This window comes from Pinus tabuliformis, chromosome J (assembly GCF_031772625.1).
Source record: "Pinus tabuliformis cultivar Carrire ecotype Pingquan chromosome J, CPIR1, whole genome shotgun sequence".
NCBI classification, from domain to species: Eukaryota; Viridiplantae; Streptophyta; class Pinopsida; order Pinales; family Pinaceae; genus Pinus; species Pinus tabuliformis.
The window spans coordinates 259,634,854-259,662,466 of NC_142295.1; positions in this window are offsets into that span (position 1 = coordinate 259,634,854).

Below are 27,613 nucleotides of genomic sequence, written 5' to 3' on the forward strand. Positions count from 1 at the left end.
ATCGGGATGACAGACTGGGGATTGAGACATTTCTTGCGTGAAAAGACCATTTAGGGATGGTATATGACTATTTGCTATGCACGATCCAGGAAATGAAAGCTGGTCCACGAGCTTGACCACTCTTCCTTCGTGTGGAAAACACATTACTCTAAAGAGTGAGGAGACGATGGCTCCCATGCAATAAATATAGTCTCGTCCAAGGAGTAGATTATAATCCAAGGGTCCTCGAACTACCATTACGTTCATGCGAACTGTCTTCCTTCTCAATGTTATGGGCACATCGGGAAGGATCCCTAAAGGTCGACTGGTTCCTTTACCAAAGCCTGTCAGAATTCTCATCTCAGGCAACAGCGATGGTGAACCAAGCGCTTTCCAAGAAATAGAGGAAAGGATACTCACAGAAGCCCCCTCATCTATGATGGTGCCAGCCATGACCATTCTATATATTTGAACGATAATTAGGAATGGTATGCTTGCTGGTAAACGGGGTCTGCCTAGTTGATTCCAGTCGAAGGAGACAACTAGGTTGCTTGGAGGTGGGACCGAGTAGACGACCGGGTATGTCTCTGACGAACTTCCCTTCTGCGGTAAAGGAATGGGTAGACTGCCCCTATGTTCGTCGAAGTCTGTGTTGATGAAGAGAATTTGGACAGTGTCAGCTTTGTTCTCTTCACTGACTGTATCATCCGAAGATAAAACCTCTGAAGGCAAGACCGGGTCAACTGCCGCCTCGACCTTTTGACTTTCGACTGGTATGGATTTAGATGGTTTATCTTCAATGATAGCCGCTTCAACTAACCACTTGAGCGGGCCAGCTAGATTCTCAAATAGTGACGGACTCGGCAAGAGTTTTTTATATCCAGGAGGAAGTCGTAATGGTGAAACCGGACGATCATCCAAAACTCTTTTAGCTTCGTCTAAGAAGGGACAACGGTGGACGGCATGATTGCCTTCACACAGTTTACAAGGAAATCTAGCTTTCCCTTTTTGTCCTGGGGCTTCACTTTCGCTAGTTGACGGTGTACTTTCAACATGATCATCAGAGGTTGATGACACCGGATTGTGAAAACGAGGAGACCAGTCCCTTAGTATCTGAGGGATGCAAGGACAATCTCTATGAAAGTGGTCTCCTTTGTAAATGACACATGGCGATTTAGGCCTGGTTGGTGCAGTGTGTGGATTTTCGTTATACGACACCCGTTTTCCCCCATTCGCCTTTGGCTCCTTCTTCTTCTTCTCTTTCTTCTTCTTTTCCTTCTTCTCCTTAGGAACTTGACTTTTGGCTTTGCCAGCCCCATCAAGCGAAGAGGAAGGAGGAGAGGAAGAATTAGAGGAAGTAGAAGGCTGGTGGGCAACTCTGGACTCATCTTGTTGTTGATTCAATTGTTCAGCAATAGTGGTGTTCTGAACGACATTGGTTGAGAAGAGCCATACTGGCAAGCCAATTGTCAGTCCCGGAACCGTCAATGTGGCCATATGGGGCGCACCAACATCTCCCCAAGAGGAGAAAGGACTAGGATTTCCACCAAGGGGAATTCCTTGGTTGGTAGACTCCATTTTCTCAACCTAAGATCAATGTAGGAAAAGGGTATGAATATTCCGTTTAAAATAAATTTTTAGATGCTTTGACACAACTTGTTTTTTCAATTTTTAAGAGTCGAGAAAAAACAAAAGGTGACTCTAGTCTCCTTCGATTTTTAATGAGCCTGAAGTGACAAGTGCTCAGATGGACCTTTTCCGTTAAGGAGTCTGAAAAGGAACGAAAGGGACTGCTCTGGAGATCTAGGTAGAGGGAGTACCAAACCAATCGAAAAACTGCAGAATACTTTTTACGGTACGACAGTCAATCTTCCCGAATGTTGTGTTCGGTGCATTGCGATCAATAGCGTGGCCGACACGACTTCCTATGGATAAAAGGTTTTAAGCCTATAGGGGTCTCCCAATATATACTCAACGGTACGTGGGAGCACAAATCCGTACTGGCACTTATCGTCTCAAAGTGGAGGAATCACCCAACCATCAGTGAGGACAACAATTACTAGGCTTTACGACGCCGGAATACGTCTCTAGCCTAGACCTCTAAATGTTGTGCGTTAAGTTCCAAAGCGTTGTTAGATTCATTCAATTTATTTTAAGTTGATCTTCCTTATGAAGTTTGCCTTTTGGGTTCACCACGAGATGTAGATGTAACTCCTAAAATGCAATCTAAAGATGATAAACAAACTTTTTATCTCTTTTCAGCAATGAAAATCCTAGCTACAAGGGGAAAAGAAAGACACAATCTTTTCACAAAGAGCAAAGAGCACACTGTAAATGCACTTTCCTAAATCAAGCCAAACAGACTGTCAATATGCAAATGCACATGTGCATGTATTTATTTTTCACTTTCTTAATATTGATGCCTAAAAGGAAATTTGATGTACAAATCTGAATTTTCTTTCAAGTGACAAACACAAACAAGCTTCTTTTCGAAATCAAAAGGTAGAAATGATTACGACACTTTATGATTTTGAAATAAATACTCGTTTCGACACTAGAAAGTCACAAATTGAAACCAAAGGCAAAAGTAAAAGCATAATCGACTGTCAACAGCAAATAAACTTTCTCCTAAGATCAAAATCGACAGTTACGACAGATCTAAATCAAAGGACGACAGTATGACTATTCTACTTTTGCAATGGAAAACTGTAAATGTTGTAACAAACACACAAAAACATCTATAGTCTTTTTATACAAAGGAGGCAGAATTAAGGCAAAGAAAAGGGGTTTTTAAACAGACACATATACTGATCATAGGCTGCAAAAATCAGAGACAAAACTGAAAAAATGAAGCAAAGAACCTTAGCTGCACAGGGCTAGGCTGATCAGCGCACCTGTTACACAGAGAAACTAGATTTCAGCGCAGGTAGCCCTCTCGGGAACTGCGTTGAAATGCAGAACCTCTTCACAGAGCCTGCACTGGGGAAGAAACGAGAATTCTATCCGGGTTTTGGGTCACGGTTTGCAGTTTAATCTATGGTTTTTGGCCAAGTAAAAGCAATCAGTAATGCACAATCAGAGGGTAGATTTAAAGGAGGTCTAAGAGCTATCACAAAGGGCAATCAGATCATTTGTGAATCAGCTGTTCAAATCATAAACAGATCCAATGAATGGATTGAAGTAGCAGATGTCTACTTTGCATTTGTTAATGGCAAATGCAGTTCGATTGCTACTCCTAAGTTTATGAAACAAACAACAAGAGAAACACAAACAAACTAATTAGACACGATCCCCAGCGGAGTCGCCATTTTGTTAACGGGAAAAGTGTCTATTCAGAACGACCCTATCCCACTAAGGTGTGACAGTGACCTTAGAAACAAACAGAGAAAACTACTTTCGTATTCTTCTTTATGAACTATAAACGAAGAGGAATAGGACGAACCAACCTGTGTCTTGTGCTAGTCCTTTGATCCAATCTCTCTCCTCTTTGACAGCTTCCAACTACCTGCTCCCTTACTTTCCCAGCTTCACCAAGTTCCTGTAAGATCACAGAAGAAGAAAACTACACAAAGACATGGATTTATATTCATAAATAGCTTAGGATCAGATTTAAGCTAAACATACAAATGTAACAAACATCAATGATACACAAGCATGTAGGAGAAACTCAAATAGTTTTATTGCTATAACAAGAAGATCCAGGAGGAATTACAACCGATGATTCCTGATCCAGCATCAACCTCCCAGCATAGAATCCCCTCTTCACCTCCAACAAAGCATAAATCACCCAATACTCTGATATCTATCTCAAAACCAACAGCAATTCTCTGCAATGTACAAAATTCCTGCCTCCGGATCTTTGGGATGAGGGATCCATATATAGATGTATGCAACGAATATGAGTCAACTTATGATTTGACTAGTGGCTTCTCTCTGTCAGTTCGTGCTTCCACTTGGAGACTGAGAGCCTCTTACTCATCCATGGTCGAACTCAGTGAGGCAAGTGTCATTGGAGAAGATTCTGGAAGCTTCCATTGTCTTTCCACCTCGCGGAATGGCACTGCCATTTGTCATTTCCCGCTCAACGCACCCTGGTAGTGCATTTAGGTGCATTGCAACGCACCTAGCTAGTGTACTTGGGTGCTATGCAACACAGCTAGCTAGTGGAGCAGCTGAAATGATCCTGATTTGACTGATTCTGAGCAGTTTCTAGTGGAGAACTTCTGGGAGAAGCTGTAATTTGTTGACCTTGTTCCTTTAGGGGTTTGAACAACACTTTTAGGGACTTAGGATCCCTTGGTTTATGGACATTTCATGCTTAGAGCTGTAAGGCACAAAAATGTCTATAACACCACACCTTCTATTGTTCCCAATCAGGGTTCTTATATCCTAACGAAGAATGAAAATTTCCTATGGAACAAACAATTAATGGTGATATTGATAGAGTTTTATAGAGTTTTCCTAAGTGGGTTCCATTCCTATTGTGGTCTTAAGTGATTTCAATGAAATAGTTACCCATTATGCCCTTGATTTCCTTCTATGTAAACATGGGTATAGTTTACAAACACCACACAAAATACCTCGTATAATAAGTGAGCCATAATGAGAGAGAGGCCACAAAAACGACCTTGTATGCCATCTAGAGGAAAAACTAGACACCATACCTTAAGTGTCAACACATGGAAATGCCACAAGTACCACATAAAAAATAAATTTAAAAAAGCTAGAGCTTGTGGAGCCCTATAAGAGTAACAAGAGAGACCCTAGTTGAAAATGCCACAACAAGAAGGAGATCCATATGGTATTGAAAACAAAAACCATGGTCGCATGACTTAATGCAACCAACTCATCCCAATGTCCAACTTTAAGTTATAATTGTTTATGATAACCTTAAAACAATAAAATGTTATTACTTTTATTAGATGTTATACATTTCATTAAAATGAAAAATTAGTTAATAAAATAAATTTAAATTAACAATTATTAGAAATTTTTAGTTTGTGTTACATTTTCAAAATTCAAGCATCTATTTTTCCTAAATCAATTTATGTATTAAAAAATAATAATGTCATTAATAATTATATTACTTAATTCTTAAAAAAAAGAACCCCATTTAGTACAAATATTTCAAAATGTTGGAAGTTGAGTAATTGAAACAATTATATATGTATCTCAACAAGAAAATGCTATTATTTTTATTTTATGTTATATATTTCATTGAAAAAAAATTAGTTAATAAAATATATTATAATCAACCATTCTTAGAAATGAAAAATCAGTTAATAAAATAGATTTCAATCAACATTTCAATTAATATTACATTTGAAAAATTCAAGGGTCCATTTTTTTAAATTAATTTATGTGTTGACAAATAACAATATCATCCAAAATTATATTACCAAATTATTAAAAAAAATAACAAAAACCCCACTTACTACAAATCTTGAAAAATGTTGAACATTGATTAATTGAAACACTTATATTTGTGCCTCTACAACAAATGTATACTGATATGAAACCTAGGCTATGACATCCATTCCAAATGAGACATGAATCATTGTTTCCAAACAATCTCTTTGCCAATAATAAGAAATTCTTATTAGTCTCTTAGCATCTTTCTTACCTAGTGCTACCACAAATATATGTCATTACCATTATGGATTACGCATAAGACCCAACAACAACAATTTTTGCACTGTTTTCATACTCGTGTGCCCTTGAAACCATGACTTTTGAATATGATTTTTTTCTAGGTTAGTTGTTGTCTTGTATTTGTAGAAGGAAAAATTGTTTTCTCAACTCTTCTAATATTTGTGTGCTCTCAAAGCTATGAATTATGACCATGGACCAATTTTGCTTGCATGAGAGAGAAGCCACACAAAAGACCTCCTCTAATGTGTTGACCGAGAATGAGAGCGAAGCCACACAAAAGACCTCCTAAGCCACCTATACGAAATAGCGTAGCAATAAACACATTAGAAAGGGAATTTTACAAGTACTTCATAACAAATAAATTGAGAAAACCCACAACTTGTCCAACCCTACAAGAGTAACCAAAAATCCCATAGTGGAGAAGGCCACAAAAAGAACAAGATCCATATGCTACAAAAGAAAACATGATAGTTACTGTGGTAGCATGAGGTAATGCAACTAACTCATAGAATTGTCAAAAATTAAGTTATAATTGTTTATGATCATCTTAAAACAATAAAATGTTATTATTTTTATTTGATGTTATTTATTTCATCAAAATGAAAAATAAATTAATAAAATAAAGCTAAATAAAAAAGTATTACAAGTTTATAGTTTGTATTACAATTGCAAAATTCAAGCACTCTTTTTTTTAAATCAATTTATGTAATAAAAAATAATAATATAGTCCCAAATTATATTAAGGAATTCCCAAAATTTTGGACTTTTAGTAATTAAAACTATTTGATATGTATGTCTACAATAAAATGTATTATTTTTATTTTTATGTCATACATTTCACTGAAATGAAAAACTAGTTGATAAAATATGTTTAAATCAACAATTTTTAGAAATGAAAAATTAGTTAATAAAATAGATTTAAATAAACAATTCAATGTATGGTTTGTATTGCATTTGCAAAAATCAAACATCCATTCTTTTTAATTAAATGTATGCATTGAAAAGTAACAATATCATCCAAAAATATATTACCAACTTCTTAAAGAAAAATAACAAAAACACCCCACATATTACCTATGCTATGACATCCATTTTGAATAACAAGTGAATCACCGTTTTCAAACAAAGTCTTTTCCAATAATAAATAATAAGTATCATTACAATTTTGGATTAGGGGTAAAACCCAACAACAACAATTTTCCCATTGTTTTCATATTTAAAAGCTAACAACAATTTTCCCATTGTTTTCATACTTGTATGCCCATGAAACCATGAATTGTGACTATGATTTTTATATAGGTTGGTCATTGTCTTGCTTTGTACAAAGAAAAAGTATTTTCTGAGCTTTGCTAATATTGGCTTGACCTCAAACCCATGACTTATGACCGTGGACCCAATCTTCTTGCATGATAATGTTATTATACGTAAAGCTGGACCTTGAATCTTGAATCCCTTCGGAATGATAAATACATCATCTATGATCCTCGTTGAAACTAAGCTTAAATGAGACATCTTATTTCATAAATTCACAATACCAAGTACAAACATTATAGAAAAAACATACCTAGATTAATTTTCTACTACTCAAATTCAGCAATAATGTTGTCATCTAGACTTAACAACATTGGAATTCTAATCTATAATATTAACTCTAAATTTAAAATTTACCCATCGTAGCAAGTACTGCTTCAAAATTTACCACAAAATCTAGAATATCAATTTATGACATTTACAGCAAAACAAAACGACCTACAAATGTTGACTAATATTCCATGAACAAACAAAAATACTAATATCACCCTAAAATCACTAACAAACATTATTACTCTACCTTAAACTCTTTATATGCCATACATCAAGAGCAGTGATGTGCATTTCTAAGTGAACATATAATTTATGAACAATTGTAAATCATTGCGACTTTATTAGAATTTTTCTTTTAAACTTGATTCTCTACTTTAATAACATTGGTTAAAAAAATGAAAGTGTTACCAATTTGTCTTAAATATCATTTTATTTTTGAAAATTTTCATTTATAAACATTTTCATAATATTATATAATATATTCTAAGATATTTATGATAATATTAAATGATATAAACAAATATATTGAATAATTAACATTACAAAATTTTTAAAACACACACATATATATTGATATTATTTATTTTTTAATATATTTGTAATAATATTTAATATAAATCAATAATATCACAAAATATTTAGATGCAAAAGGATTATATATATATACATATATATTAATGGGCAGAATTATTTATTGCAATATATATTTTAAAATTTAAATATTAAATTAATTAATAAACCATATTTACTTTAAAAACACCCAAAAATATTTCCTAAAACTATATTTGAAATATTAATCTACACATTAAGTAAAGTTAAAAGAAAATATATCCTTTAGTTTAAAATTCATTATTTGTTTTTATATTCCTTTGAGCTTTAGTTTAACAACCTTTTAAGGTCCGTAAAGCTATTAGTTTAGCAACCTTTTTGAGGTCCGTAAACACCTTCACCATTTTGAGATCCACCGGAAAAATATCGTTTACTTTCTTTTAATCACTTCAATGTATAACAATTAGAAATAAATCAATAAAATTCCTAAGAAAATTTTTGAAATTTCATTTAAAATGCTTTGTTTGCTTTCATGTTCATCTCATAATTAGTTTAACCACATGTGAGGTCCATGGAAAAAAATGAATCTACTCTCAAGTAATTGCTTTGAAGTATTGCACTTACAAATATGGAAACACTAAATTCAATATCAATGACACCTTCGCTAGGAGGCTCTGGAAACATAAGAACATGAAACCCTTTTTGCGAAGGTGGTCCATGAATTGAAATGGTGAAATAAAAATAAGACTAGGGAAAGCTACTTGGTATTGTATGAGATCATTCATGGTGATATCCATAAAACCGTTATTCCCTCAGACACAGAAAATGTTTCTAGATTATGTCCATTGTGAGAGCGTTGCAAAGAAAAGCTACTCGAGATGTGTGAGGTATGGTTGGTTTGTTTTACTGAAGGAGGACCAACAACATAAGAGATAAGCATATGAGATCCTTTTTCTCAATTGCACCACCTACCTAATACAGCTAACTCATCGGTATGTTGGCCCTTAAGATACTAAACTCTACAATGTTGGCTCTTAAGGTATTGGTAACTCATCTGTTTGTTGTCCCTTAAGCTACTAACCCCAACAATGTTGCCTCTGGGGGTTTTGGTTCGAGAAGGAAATGAGTTAGGAGCCTTATTGGCATCAATGGTTGGGAAAATATTTGTTATACAAGATAAATGCCCTAAAAGGCTAAGGCTATGTTTTATACGGGAGAAAATCTAGTTTGAAGTAACGATGATAGATTCCTCACATACTCCAAAATGGCATTGTTGCTTAAGGGTTGGCCAACGACCACAATTCTTTCCAACCTACGACAGTTAGTTCATAGAGGTTCCACATTATTTGCTTTCAATCCAAGCATATTCAAGCAAGAAACTTATGAAGCCAACTTTGTTCCGCCTCCTATTGTTCCCACCTGCAACCAACCCAGCAATTTCTAATTATCTACGCATTCACATATTAGTTAAAACTAAGTAGATTCGGAGGGAGTGTAACTGTGTTTTCTTCCTTTGTGATCCATCTTCTTCACTACTATAAAAGCCGAAATTTAAATAATTCGTCCCTGCATCTTCGTTTCTTGACGGGTGGAAAATCTTAACTAGCTAAAATTTTCTTACCTCAAGACGAGGCATTGTGACGGAGACATGTAGATCCTTTCCAACATTGGATGTTGAAGCCTCCATCATTGTAATACAATGCAACACTCACTATCCTGGGCAGGATCTTGGTATGTTGCAATAAACACAACAAATATACTATTGGATGCATGGGCATTGAACCCTCCCATGTAACCAGCCGTAGCATATCGAGTTAAGTTTTTAAGTGTGAGAATAATGCAGAAATAGAATTAGTTATGAGCAGTTGAACAGAATTAGTTGTGAGCAGTTTAACAAGAATTAGTTGTGAGTGGTTAGGAATTGGTTGCATGAGTTTCCTATATAAGTGTCATGTAATTGAGCAAATAATTAATGAAGTTTGGTTTTCACTTTGTCTCACGTTTGGTTTTCTGTTTTAATTTGGTATCAGAGCTCTCTTTAGTTTGCGCCTCTCTCCTCTTCGTGGGCAGTGAGACTCTGCCATTAGAGTGTGCGCTGGAGCTGATGCGGGTGCCTGCTGCGCAAGTGCTGAAGCGTGGAGTGCGTCCAGAAGAAGACGGAGGTTTTTAAACTGTTGTTGGCCCTGTCTAGGCCCTGTCCAGAACCCACTCTTGCTGGTGTGCTGTCAGCTGGTGCTGTCGAGAACCGTCGAGAAGCCTTGTCCAGAACGTTTGCTGGTGTTACAGTGTGGCCGAACCAGACCTTGTCCAGAACCGTCCGTCGAGAAGCGAAGGTGGCCCGTTGCAGCCATCAAGGAGGGCACCGATGTGCGTATGAAGGGACCACCCCTTGAAAACCTTTGCGTGCTGCCAGAACTCAGGTATTTTTAATTTTTTGTCTCAGGAAATTTGAAAGCTGTTTTGCCTCAGAAATTGTTTCCAGAAAGCAGTCAAGATTTGATCCAAGTGTATACGCAGAGTTTTATTTATTAAATTTCTCAGGCAGTGAGGCCTGCGGTATTATTTTTTAAGAATCTTGCGTTATTTTGTTTGAATTTGGGAGAGATGGCTAATCCCCTTGCAGATTCATATTTAAATGAGTCTTCAAGACTTGATGGAGAAAATTATGTCAATTGGAAATTTAAGATCATAACAGTACTGGAGGCATACAATCTCTGGCCGATTGTCAAAGGTGACGAGACCAAGCCTCAACCTCCTACTAATACTCAAGATTGGGAGAAGCGTGAAATGAAAGCAAGGGTGCTGCTACGCATGTCAGTGAAGGACAATATTATTCCTCACATTCGGGACTGTGAAACTTCGAAGGCGACATGGGACACTCTCAAAGGTTTGTATGAGACTTCTAATGCAAACCGTATTTTATTTTTAAAAACAAAGCTGCTATCTATCAAAATGGATGCCAATGAAAGCATTAGCAACTTTGTTTCCCGAATTAAAGACTTTAGTGATAAGCTTGGTGATATTGGTGAAAAGGTTTCTAGTACAGACTTGGTAACTGTTACTTTAAAGGGGTTAGTCCCAGACTATAAAGTCTTTATTTCAGCTCTCTCAGCTAGACCGACACCTCCTACATTTGAAGACTTGGCTGGAATTCTTCTTCAAGAAGAAGAGCGCATGAAAACTTTTGAACTGGAGTCAAATGGTTCTGATTTGGCTTTGACTGCAAGAGGCCAAAAACCATTCCGAGGGAGACCATGGGACAAAAACAGAGGCCGTTTTCAAGCAAAGCAGAAAGGTATGGCACCTCCTGATTCTTATGTTAAAAGGAACATTGAATGTCATTATTGTGGAAAACCTGGACATTTGGCTAAAGATTGCTATAGGAGAAAGAATAATGAATCAAATCAAAGACATCGCAGGCATAATGGAAATTACATAAACAGAGACACCTCAGTGAATGATGGATTTAAAAATCTTTAAGTTATTTCTTTCTGATGCTACATTGTCTGCTGAAACTGATGATGAGAATGCTTGGTTTATAGATTCTGGTGCCTCGGCACACATGACTTGTAATAAAGAATGGTATGATAAATATTATGAGAAATCTGATGGTACACACATTTACCTAGGAGATGATAGGTCACTTAAAGTTCAAGGCTATGGCATAATAAATGTGTACTTACCTAATGGACAAATGCGACAGATTCATAATGTGATGTATGTACCTACTCTTAAAAAGAATTTGCTATCTGTTTCCACTATCACTGATAATCATTTAAAAGTAGAATTTGGTAAATTGGGGTGTATAGTGAAAGATGTTCAGGACCACTACAAGTTTGTTTCTACAGGTACCAGGGTTGGAGGATTGTACAGATTGGATGTGACAGTCAAGCGCCATGTTGCATTGACATCTCAAGAGACATCGACAGCAGAATTATGGCATCACAGGTATGGGCACCTAAATTACAATGATTTATCGTTGTTACAAAGGAAATCAATGGTTGAAGGTCTTCCTATTATGAAGTGTGAACATTTACCATGTGAAGCTTGTGCACTTGGTAAACAGCATAGAGATGAGTTTCCTGTTCATACTGAGAAACGAAAGTATGATATACTTGAATTAATTCACACTGATGTATGTGGACCTATGCAAACTAGGTCTCTTGGTGGTGCTTCATACTTTGTTATTTTTATTGATGATAGATCTAGATATACCTAGGTCTATTTCATTAGAAGGAAAAGTGACATATTTGAGTATCTTAAAGAGTTTCGAAATATGGTTGAAAAACAAACAGGAAAGTGCATCAAAATACTCAGATCTGATCAAGGGGGTGAATATAAATCAAAAGCATTTAACACCTATTGTAAATCTAATGGAATTCAACAACAATTCACCGTGCCACATACCCCTCAGCAAAATGGTGTTGCTGAGCGATGGAATAGAACCTTGGTGGAATCTTCTCGTAGTATGCTGCAAGGTAAGAACATCTCTAATGGTTTCTGGGCAGAAGCCATTAACACTGCTGTTTATCTGAAGAATCGATGTCCCACTAAGAAATTAGTTTTTCAAACTCCTTTTGAGGTTCTTTATAGTTATAAACCTGATGTGAGTCATTTCAAAGTCTTTGGATGTACTGCTTTTTCTCATATTCCTAAGGCTAACGGAAGCAAACTTGATGCCAAGTCCATCAAGTGTGTTTTCATTGGATATTGTACGGATCAGAAAGCCTATAAATTGTATGGTTCAAGTTCCCATAAACTATTTGCAAGTCATGATGTATTGTTTCATGAGCAGACTGATAAAAGTAACACAAAGAATGATACATGGCCTATTTCTAATGATGCACATCTCAAGCTTGATACTTTGATTAAGCAGGAACAGGAACAGGTCCAGGTACAGGTACAGGATCAGGATGATAGCAGCAGTATGAGCACATCTAGCAGCAGTGAGTCATCACAAGGAGGTGATACACCTCAAAGCCAACGAATCATGGATGGAACACCCACACCAAGAAGGTTGTCCCGACAGACTCGGCTTCCTGAAAGGTATAGAGACTATGCCTTAATTTCTAATATAACGAATGTTGAAGAACCAATTGATTATGAGCAGGCTAAACAACATGAACCATGGATTAATGCTATGAATGATGAGTATGCTTCTATTATGAAAAATCAAACATGGGAATTAGTGGAACTTCCTGAAAATAAAGTTCCAATTGGAAGCAAATGGTTGTACAAAACAAAATTTAAAGCAGATGGTACAATTGATAAATTTAAGGCAAGATTAGTAGCAAAAGGATATGCTCAACAGGAGGGAATTGATTATGAAGACACTTTTGTACCAGTAGCTAAGTTGAATACAATTAGATTACTGATTGCCTTAGCCACAAAACATAATTGGAATATACATCAATTGGATGTCAAATCTGCTTTTCTAAATGGTTATTTAAAGGAAGAAGTTTATTTGGTTCAACCTGAAGGGTTTGTCAAACAGGGACAGGAACATCTGGTTTGCAGGTTAAGAAAGGCATTGTATGGTTTGAAACAGGCACCAAGATCATGGTATGTAAAGATTGATACCTTCTTTCTTCAGAATGGATTTGTGAAAAGCAAAAATGATCCTAACTTGTATTTTAAGAAATATGAAAAAGGAAATGGTGCTTTAATATCTTTGTATGTGGATGATCTCATTATAACAGGCAGTGCTCACAAGTTAATTGAAGAAATTAAAGTTCAATTGTCATAGGTTTTTGAAATGAAAGATTTGGGTGAAATGCATTACTGCTTAGGAATTGAGGTATGGAGAGAACCTGGTAAAACTTTGATCACTCAAAGCAAATATACAAAGGAGATTCTTAAAAAGTTCAATATGACAGATTGCAAAGCTATGTCAACTCCCTTAGAACAGAATGCAAAGTTGTACAAAGAAGATGGATCGAAAGAGGCAGATGGAACATTATATCGTCAGTTAGTGGGAAGTTTGAACTATCTCACCACTACCAGACCAGACATTGCATACTCAGTCAGTATCCTTAGTCAATTCATGGCTAAGCCTTCAGGAAATCACTGGATTGCTGCAAAGAAAGTTCTTCGATACTTAAAGGGAACAGTGAATCTTGGTATTATGTATACTGATGTATCTGATGTTGCACTGACATGTTTTTCTGATTCAGATTGGGCAGGAAATCCAGATGACAGACGATCTACCTCTGGCTATGCATTTCATATTGGATCAGGGGTCGTATCTTGGAGTAGTAAGAAACAACCAACTGTTTCTTTATCATCAACAGAATCAGAGTACAAAGCTTTGACCAATGCCACCTGTGAAGCTATTTGGTTGCGGAGAATTCTTGCAGATCTTGAAGAAGCGCAAAGTGGTGCAACATGTATCAATTGTGATAATCAGAGTGCTATCAAATTAGCACATAATCCAGTTTACCATGCTAGAAAAAAACACATTGAGTTACAGTACCACTTTGTACGTGAGAAAATTGAGTCAAATGAAATTGGATTGATATTCTGTAACACCAAGGATAATGTGGCTGATATATTTACTAAGCCCCTTGGTAAAATCAAATTTGAAGTTTTTAGAAGTCAGTTAGGTATTGTAGAAAATCCATTTCTCCATTAAGGGAGGATGTGAGAATAATGCAGAAATAGAATTAGTTATGAGCAGTTGAACAGAATTAGTTGTGAGCAGTTTAACAAGAATTAGTTGTGAGTGGTTAGGAATTGGTTGCATGAGTTTCCTATATAAGTGTCATGTAATTGAGCAAATAATTAATGAAGTTTGGTTTTCACTTTGTCTCACGTTTGGTTTTCTGTTTTAATTTTAAGCATGCTCAATCATAAAAAAGATGGAACTGTGGTCTTCAAAAACTTGCTGACAACCACTTCATTGATAACAGCCTCAAACACAACTGATTTACCACGGTCGTAAATCCAGTTCGCTGCAAACAATGACCTGACTGATGATAGTCTCTCCCTTTAATCTAATTCACTGTTGTGGACTTCTTATCTGCTCATAAATTTCTTAGTGATAGGCCAAGGCATTAAAAAAATAGGCTAAGATCACAGCTAAGACAAACAAAAACTTATGAAAAACCGGGGAGTAAACAAAACCTATTGGCAAAGAGATGATCCCAAACATAATTACTCATCAAAAGCACAAAAAAAATAATTGCATAAAAAAACTCACCAAAAAACTAAACTCAATTTAAAGTAAATATACAAAAATTTGCATGCCCTTGGACACCACATTCATCCCCATGGCATTCATCCCCATGGCATTTCTAGTGGAACAACAAATTTCCATGTACATATTCCTCCTAGAAAGTGAACTTATGGTGACTATTCAACTTGGTAAAAATCTTGGAAACATCATTTATCAATGTAAAATAAATCATAAATACATCATTCCAAGAGCTCTATTGTATTCTCATAAATACATAAATCATAAATAAGCATTCTATCAAGATAAAATCAAACATAGCTACAAATTTTGGCCAAATTTATAAGAGATGGATTCCAAAATATAGTAATTTGCGTCCAATTTGATTTAATAGAAGAAAAATGGAGGAAGAGAGTATATAATCTTATTTAATGCATATTTTCTAAGGTTGTCCATAAGGTTGTCTAGGTAAGTGAGGCATGACCCATATGGGACACTAATATATGCAGCATTAATGGCTTATATATTGGGATGTTTGCATAAGAAAATCTTGTTTGGTAGGAAATTATGAAATTTATTAATGTGCCGAAAACCATTCTCACCCCAAACATTAATCTATGGTCAAAGTTTATATGATGTGGAAAAGTTGTCAAAGGGATTTCAAACTATCTTTTCCCTTCCCCTTCAAGTAAATAGTAAATTTACCTTATTTAAAATAAATTCATCTATAGTATGATTTTAACAAACAATAGAAAAGAACATGACTCCCTTAAGCATACAAGGTGAGAAGGAATATTCATCTCGTGGAAACTTTGTCAAAGAAATTTCAAAATTTCTTTGTTGTCAAATGGAATTCAAACTGGCCTTTCCCTTCCTCTTAAAGTAAATCATAAAGTGATCTGCTTTAAAATAAATTCATCCATAAATTTACCTACTTTAAAATGAACTTATCCATAATCTTATTTTAAGAAACAATGGAGAAGAACATGACTCTTTTAAGGATAGAAAGTGTGAATTAATGTTTTTTGTCACTAAGGTAAGGGCCATAATTTTATGCAGCTTTTAGGTTTTATTTCTTAACCTCTGCTAAGAGAGACTTTTTTATTTCTTAACCTCTCCTAGGAAAGACTTGTCATAATGGAGTAATAGTGAAATGAGTTGAGGGTAAAAATCACCAAAAAATAATGAGTTGATGGTAAAGTTGATGACCATTTGGTGTGGATAACAAACCTGCCACACAAAATCTTTAAAAATAAAACATAAGAAGATGATCTAAACAAAATTGAACAACCAAAAACTGAAGATTCAAACCAAGAAACACGTAAAAAATAATACAAGAAACACTAAATTGATGGGGCATGATGTGGCTAACCATTCCAGTTAAGGGGATTTAAAACTGTCTTTGGGCTTCCTCTTCAAGTAAATCATAAATTTACCTACTTTAAAAGAAATCCATCCACAATATGATTTTAACAACCAATGGACAAGTAAAAGACTACTTTAAGCATACAAAGTCAGAAGGAATATTCATTGGGTTGAAATTTTTCAAAGGAATTTTAAAGAGAACGAATATTCATCTGGTGGAAAGGTTGTCAAAGGGATTTTAAAGCCAATTTTAAACTGGCTTTGCCCTTGCTGTTCAAGTAAATAGTAATATTTTTTTTAAAATAAATTGATCCATAATTTGATTTTAACAACCAATGGAGAAAAATATGCTCGTTTAAGCATACAAAGTGTGAATAAATATTTATTCATCACTAGGGCCACATTTTTGTGCAGATGATAAGTTTTCTTTGTTGATCTGTGTTAACATAGACTAGTCATAATGGAGTAAAAATGAAATGAGTCGAGGGCCATTTCATGTGGATAACAAATCTGTGAAAGAGAAGCTTGGAAAAAAAATATAAGAAAATCTAGAGCAATATAAATAGAATTGAACAACCAAAACTAAAAAGTGAAAGCCACAAACCAATACAAAAAAATCAAGCAACACTAATTAGTGGTGTATGAGGTGGCTAACCGTGCAAGTTGAAGAAGCCGAGAAGTAACGCTGAAGAAAACTATAACCCAAGCACCATTGCATTAAGCCAAAGTTTATAGCTAATGCAGAACAAACAATTGTCACTCAAATTTTTCATTGTTTTAATCTGAAACCATTCGGTCTTAACGTTTGTAGTTTGTGGAGGTAAAGAATCTATCTGTTTTGCACCACAATGATTAATGTATGTGGTATGTGTACGTGGAGAGAGACTGGTGATTTATTTTATAATTAAGGTATATATGGTTATCATTAAAATGCACAGGTGCAATAACTCTTTCAAACCATTACATAATGTAAAGCAATATAACAGCAACAATTTTAGGGCTGCAAAACCGATAAACCAAAAAAAATAATAGAAAAATAACATATGTGAAACTTTGTAATGAGTTTCCATCTTAATTTTTTGTTTAATATTGACCTATTATTCCCAGATTAATAGGACTGTTTAATAATATATATTGGACTTTGGATCACCCTAACAATAGGACAGTTTAATAATATATATTGGACTTTGGAGCACCCTAACAATTGTGAAGGTTTTGTTGGTTTTCAGTGACGTGATGTGTCCTTTGCTACCCTTTTGGGTGATGTGATTTATACCTTATCTTCTTGGTGAAGTGCTCTTTTGCTTCCCTTTTCTGTGATGTGCTTTATACCTAATCCATTATTAAGTACAAATTCCAAGTATATATTAGGGAAATAACAAAAATGATGGATCAATGATATCAAATGAAACAAAAAGCATGGCTCCCATATCAGAAGAGAGAAGAAACCTTCTATATTGGCCCTTCATTATAAATGAGAAGAAACACCAATAAGGTAAAATGTGTCCTACCAAATTGCATAATAGAAAGACTTTAAGTCTTAAGAATAAATAGGCTATCAGAAAATATTGATGCAGTTTATTAAGTAAGAACAAGGAGATGGTTTTCCCCTTGAAATTTCAAGTACTTTATAATCATCAGTAGTGCAGAAAAAAACAAATAGCACATCAAATATGGATCTCAAAATAAACTAAAACCTCTTTGATTTCAGGCTGGCATCTTTTTCATGGGCATGTGCTGGCATGACAATTGGTAATTGTTGTTCTAGGTTATGATCCATGCAAGGATAACCATAAAAAGGTGTTGACATAGATTCAATTCTTTGGACAGTTGTCTAGATAGAACTGGACTCTAGTAAGTTTGTCTCTTAAACATTTCCATTAGAATTTTCATTAACCATGTCAAAGAACTTGTCAAGCAATGCCCCACCTTTCCAAAGGAACACTTGCCCTCCTTTACATTGTCTTCCTTACCTCATAATTAATAGGAGCAATCTACTATGTAGTGGAGTCTCCATCTAGTCAAGACTCTCCATCTACAGGGCTCGTAACTCCCGAAAATCTTTCTTGGTGAAGTGAAAATTTAAATTCTCAATTGTCAATGGGGACATTGACATTTGAAAATATGGACATCATTAGAAATTTGAATTCTAAAAGAAATGATAAAAAACATTACCAACCCCACAAACAAATGAATCCAAAATCAAAACCTCAATAAAAAAATGGAAAAGGACCATATTGAACCTTTAAAGCTAAATAACTTAAACCCTTGGAGCCAGTGACATACCTCATTAATATAGGCTTCTTGCAAGGGAGTGTATTGAGTGTTTCCACATAAATGGGAGGTCCCTCGAGAATATTGTATTTGACTTGCATTCACCTCTATAGCTTGATTGTAGGAAGAAAATATACCTTTGTCATAAGGTATGGTTGGCCTATGACTTTTCTTTGAAACTTTATGTTCATAATCCATGAAAATCATCTGACCTAATTATTTGTGATTCTTTTAGACTGATCATTTGGCATGATTAGTATGAATATGTGAGAAGATTGTTTTGGATTCTCCATTTCTTCCATGGGTGTCATATTTTGTTACATTCATAGAGTATACCATCCTTCAGTGAAATATCTACACTCTCATTCTAAAGCTGCATTTGTTTAAGCACACTAGGGAGGATAGAATTTTCCACTCTACCACACTCATTATGGGCATCAGGCCTAACAGATAGAAAAATAGAAGAAAAAAAGAAATAGGAGTATAGGAGACAACATATGATTCTTGTGACCCAAACTATGGATTTTTGGAGGAATTACATGAAAATTTTCTCTCTCACCAAAGAGATTTCTTCTTCTTTGGGATTTCTGGTTGAGATACAACTCCATGTAAAGACTTTTTATTTCTCTAAATCTATTTTCCCAACTATTCTAATCACTTTAGCAATTGCATCTCTAAAATATGGCTCCCCCTCCAATTAGCACCTTTCTAAATTATCAGCTAAATTAGCAATTTTAGAGCTTACAATTTGAGTATCCACAACTTTTAACCAACCGTTAATCATCTCTACAGAAATTACTTGTGTACACTAGTTCCTATTAGCAACTTCATGTTCCAATATTTCCTTCTAGGGGACATCATTTAACACCTGCACGGGCGTCATCCTCCAACCCCTTCAGATCAGCCATCAGTCTCTTCAGTCACGCAGTAGACTTACTGCCTCCTCCCATCCTGGTTTGCTAGATAACACAATTACTATGATGCAAGCGAAGAAAAGCGCACAGTTACTGAGCTTTGGGAGGGGAGAAATGTTCAAGAAGAATAATCATTAATGTACGTGGTATGTGTAAGTGCAGAGAGAAACTAGTGAGTTATTTTATAATTAAGATATATATGGTTAAATAAAAAATAAAATAAATTATATATAATACATCACTTATAAAATTATTATTTTATAATATTTTATTAAATTTTTTAATACGTAAATTTAAACATGAATGATATATTATTAAATGGTAAAATAGTTTGAGTTTAAGGTGAATATAGGTTAGTCTTAACATCATAATTATTGATAGCATGCTCTCCTTTATAAAACAAATAAAATGTCATTTTCATAGAAATTTAATATAGACCCACATAAAATTATTAAGATATATAGTTTGTCATGTATAGTGTTTAAAAATATGTATTTCTTCCTAAGAGGCTTCAATTTCAATTAAAGAGTATTGTAGAGTATCTTTACTTTTATACTTTAACAATTAGATAGCTCGAAGTGGGTCTCTTGAAACACAAACATGGGTCTCTTGAGACACAAACAAAGGGGTCTCATACACCTATTTGATATCTCATTTTATTTTGACCTTAATGGTTGATGGTTGTTATTATTAGTATCCCATTAATTTTAAAGATAATATGTTGTGTCAAATAACATAAATAATAGAATATTTTTATGGGAAATTCATATAGTTTAATAGGAATCACTTTTGTTATATAATTCAATTTGATATATCACACTTTGAAACCTAATTAGATAAATAAACATGAATATTACCACATTTCCGACCTTGGGATTAGAATTTATTTTATGGTTCCTAGAAAAGAAATGGTGAAGACAAAAAAATGGGAAACAAAATTAGGTATGTAGAGTTTAGTCAAGCTAAGTTTATTGAACTCTCATTCAAGAAAAGGTCAATAATATTTTCTTTGCCAAGAGTTAAAAATTTTATGTGCTTAGAGTTTTTTCTAGCTAATTCCATGGTTGAAACCCCTTAGAATTAAATAAACTTTCTACTAGAGGTTTAAGAAAAAAAATGTAAAAAGAAAAATCTTAGGAAAAAATATAGATTCTATCCACAAATTTGGATTGAAAAATTATATTCCATTCAAAACACTTGTGCTAACGTTTGAGATTCTAATAAATATTCTCTATGACAAATTTGGTAAAAAATATTTTTTAGATAAACTCTGAACCGAGACTTGAGATATCTCTATTTATCGTTTAAATTCTACTTCAGATCTCCAGAATAAAAATTTATATTTTAATTCAACTCTCTCACGAGTATGGAATTCTAATTCAACCTCTTGGGAAAAAAATTAAGTGATATAAATAAACAAAAATCGAAAATATAGGTAGTCATTCGGCCTAGTCGGAGAAAACGACAGTGGTTTCTTTTACGCTACCCGTTGAAAGATATAGTAGTTGCTTTTTCCCGGCCATTCAAAATGACAGTAGTGGCTTCCCCGCGACAGGAGTTTGCATCGTCGTGGAGCAAAACTGTTAAAGTAACCAGATCCACCATGTTTTTCAAGTCCAATCTCTCACAATAAACATTTTTTTTTAACCTTGAACCCTATTGGATCGTAAACTGAAGACCTAAGCTACATACCTATTGGATAATGAATGACGTCGGGCTGGGGGTGTTTCTCATCATTAGATTGAATTATATGTCAAGACGGAATTTTACTGTAGATCTATCACTATTTTAATGGTTTAATGTGTAACCAAAAATTATATTTCCAAAATAAACATATTGTGCATGCTTGTTGAGAAATGACGGTCCCATTAATTTTTATTGGAAATTCTTGTTTTTCTTGGATTTACTGCTTTCCCTCACAATTTACTAATCCTTTTTCCAATTTATTCAACTTGTAATTGTAAGGCATCTATGTAGAGTACAATTTTTTTTTGTTGTGCCTCAATTCTTTAAGTATTTTTTACATTATTTATTAGCTATGGTGGTGGGTGTGTGTCCATATCAAGTTATTTTTTTTGTGACTCTTGACTATAATTTTCATTGTTGAGGCTCCTCTTTGAAGAGATTAATGGCCTTGTGTCTACATATAATTCCACCTCTTCTCCTTATTTTTTTCGCATACAAGTATGACTCATATTATGTAAATAATTTTAATGCATGGCTACTTGAATTTTAGATGCCGTTGCAAAGATGGATGGGAAAGATTATGGTGCTTTTTGTGAAAGAATGGTAGTCCCTCTCACTTGTTTAGAAATATTTTATGCTTGTGATTTTCCTTGTAGTTTGTAGTTTGTAAATGATGTAACACTTGTCTATATAGGTTACAACACTTCTTATATGATAGAATTTTGGTCATGGCTACAATTGTATCTCCTCTTGTGCTCTTATTTTATTCAAGTAGCATAATTTGTGTATGGTTTTTCCTTGTGATGGTGAATGAGTTCATGTTATTTAATGATACTATGGTAACATGTACGTATTTCCATGTGTATATAATTGTGATTTTATATAACCATAAATTTTATTATTCATTTAAAATTATAAATTTTTATATAACTTGATGTGCTTGTCGTGTTGGGTGAGGGCCAAACAATGTTTTGGCATGAGTGAAACCCCCCACACTCTCCACTTGTTGCGGGAGCAGCTAAAAATTGAGGACCTAATACACCAACTTTCTCATTCGAGTACTTATTGTTTTCATGTAGCCATGTGGTTGCTCCAACAATGTAGGGGCATCAAATAGTACAAATCCCCCAAGTGCTACATATGCCAACATTAGTTTAGCCAAACTTGAATAAATTTAGATTATTGTAAAATCCAGTTATAACTTTTTACAAGTATTTGAACCTCGTTGATAATTTCAAAATACTTCAAGTGAAGAGAATCGAAACATGTTGGCCTGAAGAGGGTTATTCGACCTCCATAGATGAGTATAAATAGAAGGAGTTTGATATGAAGTGCAAAATTAAATAAGGAAGTCAAGGAGAAAATAAGTTGAAGCAAGAAGGGAGGAAAATATAGATTTGGGGCAAGCTTTTCCCTAGCTGTCTCTCACATATGCTGTAGTGGACAAAGTTGTAGACTTAGTAAACATCTCAAATATTGAAGCTATGGGTATAAATTGTGAGTTTATGAAGGGTTTCAATCTATTGACTTGGTTTGACTTTGACTTAATTGGAACCAACAATTTTCTTTCCAAAATAAATATATTGTGCTTGACTATCAAGAAATAAATATCTCATTAGCTTTTATTGGAAATTATTCTTCTTTTTACACATTTTCCACTCTAGATTGACTGCATTGGCAATTTACTAAACCATTTTTCCATTTATTCAACTTGTATTTTCAAGGCATCTATGTAGAGTAGGATATTTTTTTGTGACTCAATTCTTTAAGCTATTTTTAGATTATTTATTATATACGAACTTTGGTGTGTTTCCACAAGAACTTGTTTTTATTTTGACCCTTTCCTATAATTTTCATTGTTCAAGCTCCTCCTTTGAGAGATTAATGGGCCTTGTGTCTACATGGAATTCCACCTCTTCTCCTTCTTTTGTCACATACAAGTATGACTCATATCATGTAAATAATTTTAATCAATATTTCATTTACAAGTTTAGGTACTTTGTATGGGGACTTGACTTTTTAGATGCCTTGGAAAACTAGATGTGAAAGATTATTGTTCTTCTTGTCTAAGAATTGCAGTCCCTCTCACTTGTTTGGACATATTTTATGTTTGTTATTTTCCTTGTAGTTTGTAGGTTGTAAAGGATGTAACACTTGTCTATATAGGTTGTAGCCATTGTTATATCATAGAAGTTTTGTCATGCTTACCATTGTATCTCCTCTTGTACTGTTATTTTTTCAAGTAACATAACCTGTGTATGGCTTTTCCTTGTGATGGTGATTGAGTTCATGCCATTTTATGTTACTATGGTAGCATGTACATATTTTCAATGTGTATATAACTGTGATTTTATATAACTATAAATTTTATTATTCATTTATAACTATAAATTTTTATATGTAATCTTGGGTGAGTGTAACAAACCTCTTTTGCCTACCCGGAAATTTCGGCCTTAGGCTCCATTCAATTAACAAACTCTTGATTTGTAGTTGGGTTTTTACTGGCCAGCATGAGTGTATTTAATCAATCATTACAAATACAGTGATACAATACTCTTTGGATGAACCCTTAGTCATTAAGACTCAACTAGGACATGGGTTAATTTATAGTATACAATTAATAGAGCTCTTTGTTATCCATATCTCATCATATTTGGAATAAATGTGAGAGTTTTGTTGTAGCTAAATAGGCTAAGAACAATGGTTAAAAATTCCAATACGAGTGGGATACATGACATCATCAGTCCTTTTCTTTAAGCAGCATGCAAGAATAATCGACAATTATATGGAGACATATTTGCATAACTCTTTCACATGCATAAACCTTCAAATATGGATATGATCATAATATCTTTGACATTCATATGCATTCAAATGTGAGTCACATGCACTACTCTGACCATAATTTCCATAAGAGAGGGAATTAAGAAAACCATAATGATTTAACATCCCATCGAGTAAGGATTTAAACATGATCACCTACCATGCAACTAAATCTCATCTGAATAGAGGGAACATAATTAAATCTATTAACGTCCAACGACACGGAAGTCCTTCGAATATTATCAGAACTAAGAAAAACTACTCATAAGGAAATTGGAATAGTAACAAAGAGAGAGAGAGTAAGAATCAACATACAAACATTCCATGTAAATAACACCAACTAAATCTCACTTAGAGGGAGGAGCACCACCACCCAGCCATGAAGCACCTCTGATTCCCCCCAAGCCGAAGATCTTGCCAAGGATCAATTGCCCTTAATTGACCAATGCACTGGGTATTTAATACCCTCTTTCATGATTTGGTTACCATTAGTGGCGTCCCTCTATATGGATATTTCCATTGCCGAGGTCTTATCTGAAAAATATAGTCTCTATCTCCCATGACGCTTTTCCACATAAAAGCTTACCTTTATCTCCAGCAAAGCTTTTATGTCTGATGGATCTTTATCTCCCATCCATCTGATGGATATCCAATCCATCCAAGCTTATATAGAATCACATCTAGAAGCTTATCATGAAAAATTCATCTTTATCCCATTCCTCATGGGATTTGGCAATCATCTCTTCCCTCTTGGTGCTCCACCCTCAAGTGATTTATTTATTAATTTATTTAATAATACATTGCTTTTTATATTACATATCACCTAGCTTTCCTCAACTTAGGTTTAGAATAGCTTAACTCACATAGGAGGGTATCAAACATATCTTTCCTCCCTTAGATCTACAACATTTAATGCACAAGGGAGGATATCACACCTAGCTTTAACTTAGCTTAGGTTTACAAAATGTAGTGCACAAAGTTGGGGTGTTACAGTGAGGGCCAGTCAATGTTTTTTCTGTTGAAAAGTGTGCAACAAGAAATGCTAAAAATAGAAACTGCTAAAAATAGCACTGCTATAAATAGTCGGGTTATAAATAGTAGTTCAGCCATTGAAGATCTTAGCTACAATGGGTGAAAAGTGAAAGTGCTAAAAATAGCTTTTCTAAAAATAGCATTTCGAGATCCCTTCTTATTTTAGTCAGTCCCGGAACTAAACATAGGAAGTAAAATTCGAATTTGATATCAACAGCAGTTTGACATTAATTAATTAACTCATCTTGAGTTAATTAGTTAAGGAAAATCAAACTTGAAGTCTATGTGAGGACATCCAACAGTTTCTCCATTGATTGAGGAATTTAACCTTCAGTTAAAGAGATAAGGATGAGTTATAATATTGAGTTGTAATCAGTTGACTTAGTTTAACTTAGTCAAGTCCAGTTAGATTGATTTAATAGTTTATTAAATTAATGAGAGTTCAGTTAGTTAATGCTTTCATGCATGTAACTAGTGTAATTTAGATAACTGAGTATTCACTCATGGATAACTCACGCATGTTAGTTCAGTCAGAGACCCAGTTAAGATCAGAAGGAGGGACAATCTACTATCAGTTGCTATGATATTCCTTGGTGAATAATCCTAGCATGCAAAAGGAATGTTGTTCCATATGGATTGTGCAGTTGGACCAAAGGTTACAGTGAGTGTGATGAGGCCAGTTCACACATGTGTTGTCATTGGACCCCAATCAGAACTGTGCAAGGAAATAAGAGGCTTGGAGGGCTTGAGGAAGATATAGTGTAAGTTTATTGAATCTGTGAGCTGTATTGTTTTGATTACAGAGAGAGCAGGATAGCTTGAGCGCTGATTCTTTTTGTAACTTGAACAAGATTTCCACTTGTATGATAATACAGAGTTGGGGTTTTAGGCTGGTGATTTCCCCAGTGATATATCTTTTGTGTTATGGTTGATTGCTTCCCATTCTTAGTTATATATGTTAATGCTTGATGTTGCTCATGTTCGATTAAGCTTCCGCTAAATTGTTTGTAGAAGTAGATAAAGTGTTTTTCTTTAGTACATTACATTACCAGGTGATCTACAATGGGAATTTATACATCGTATCGGAGCAAAGGTGATCAAGGAAGGACAGTATACAAGCAGGAGAGGTACGAAGTTTGGTTTTTGAATATTGAATTGAGTTCTTATCACATCTATTTCACCGATGGCGTTCAATGGTTTATGACTCGAATATGACCTTGATGGAAGCTCGAGTTATATAGCTTGGAAGGATTGCATGGAGGAAGTATTGGAAGATAATAGTCTCAAGGACTTCATTTAGCAAGAAGTCCAAAAGCCAGCCAATGCTACTCAACTAGCGGAGTGGAAAAAGTGTGTGGCTAGAGCAAGGAGAATCGTGCTGGAGGGAGTTCGAGATCACATTGTCTCGAGCCTCCATGGGAAGGAGACTCCATTTTCGATGTGGAAAACATTGAAAGATCTTTATTAGAATAGAAGTGATTAGAGGAAGCTCGCGCTAAAGGAAAAATCTCAAAAGATCAAGTGCAAAAAGGGCGACACAGTCCCTACATTCCTAAACAAGCTCACCACCTGTAGGGATGAGCTTGCAAGTGTAGGGGTCGTGACTGCTGATGACAACATGGTGAGTCTAGAACTCCTCGGTCGTCTAAAGAGATGTCATAGCTACTAGGACTCAGTTAATGGAAGAGAGAAACTACCAGATTGGGAACGACTTTGGTCAGACCTAATGTAGGAGGAGATAAGGTGGAGCACCAGGGATGGATCTTCATCAAAACAAGATGATGAAGAAAATATAGCTTTAGTGAGTAAAGCTAAGAAAGGGAAAGGGAAGGCATCCCAATCCAAATATTCTCATAGTGGGAAGAAGGTTGACAAGTCGAAGGTGTGATGCTTTCACTGTCATGAAGTGGGCCATTATGCTATGAATTGCCCATAGAAGAAATCCATTAAGGGTTCCTCAAAGGGATCTAATGGTGATGCACTAGCTTCACAATTTGAGCTAGATTTCTCGCTTATTGCATGCACAGTTTCATCCATGGTGGGATGTGTTCGGTACCTAGACAGTGGAGCTTCTTTCCACATGTCGGGTGACAAGAAATTTTTCAGTACATTGGAGGAGAAGGATCTCCAGATGTGGATCGATGATGGAAAATATTGTGTCTCAGGTGAAGGTAGAATTGTGTTTCAAAGGGAGCATGGTGCTCCTCTCCCCTTATCTACTATTCAATATGTACCAGGTTTGAAAAAGAATCTTGTGTTTGTTGCTATGCTAGAATATAAGGGCTATGATGTGGTCTTTAGTAAAGGAAAAGTGTTCCTGAGGCATATCGACACCGGACAGACCAAGCGAATAAGGATTCGAGTAAAGAATCTCTACAAGCTAGAGGAAGATGATCGTGTTGCACTGAGTTACAAAGTAGAGGTAGTGCAAAGCCAAGATGTTGGCGAGTTGTGGCATAGAAGACTGGGCCACTTGCATCACGGGGCCTTGAAGATCATGTAGCAAATTTCTACCGACTTTTCCAAGGGAAAACTGGAGCAAATATACACATGGAAAGGATGCACCCTACGTAAGTATGTGAAA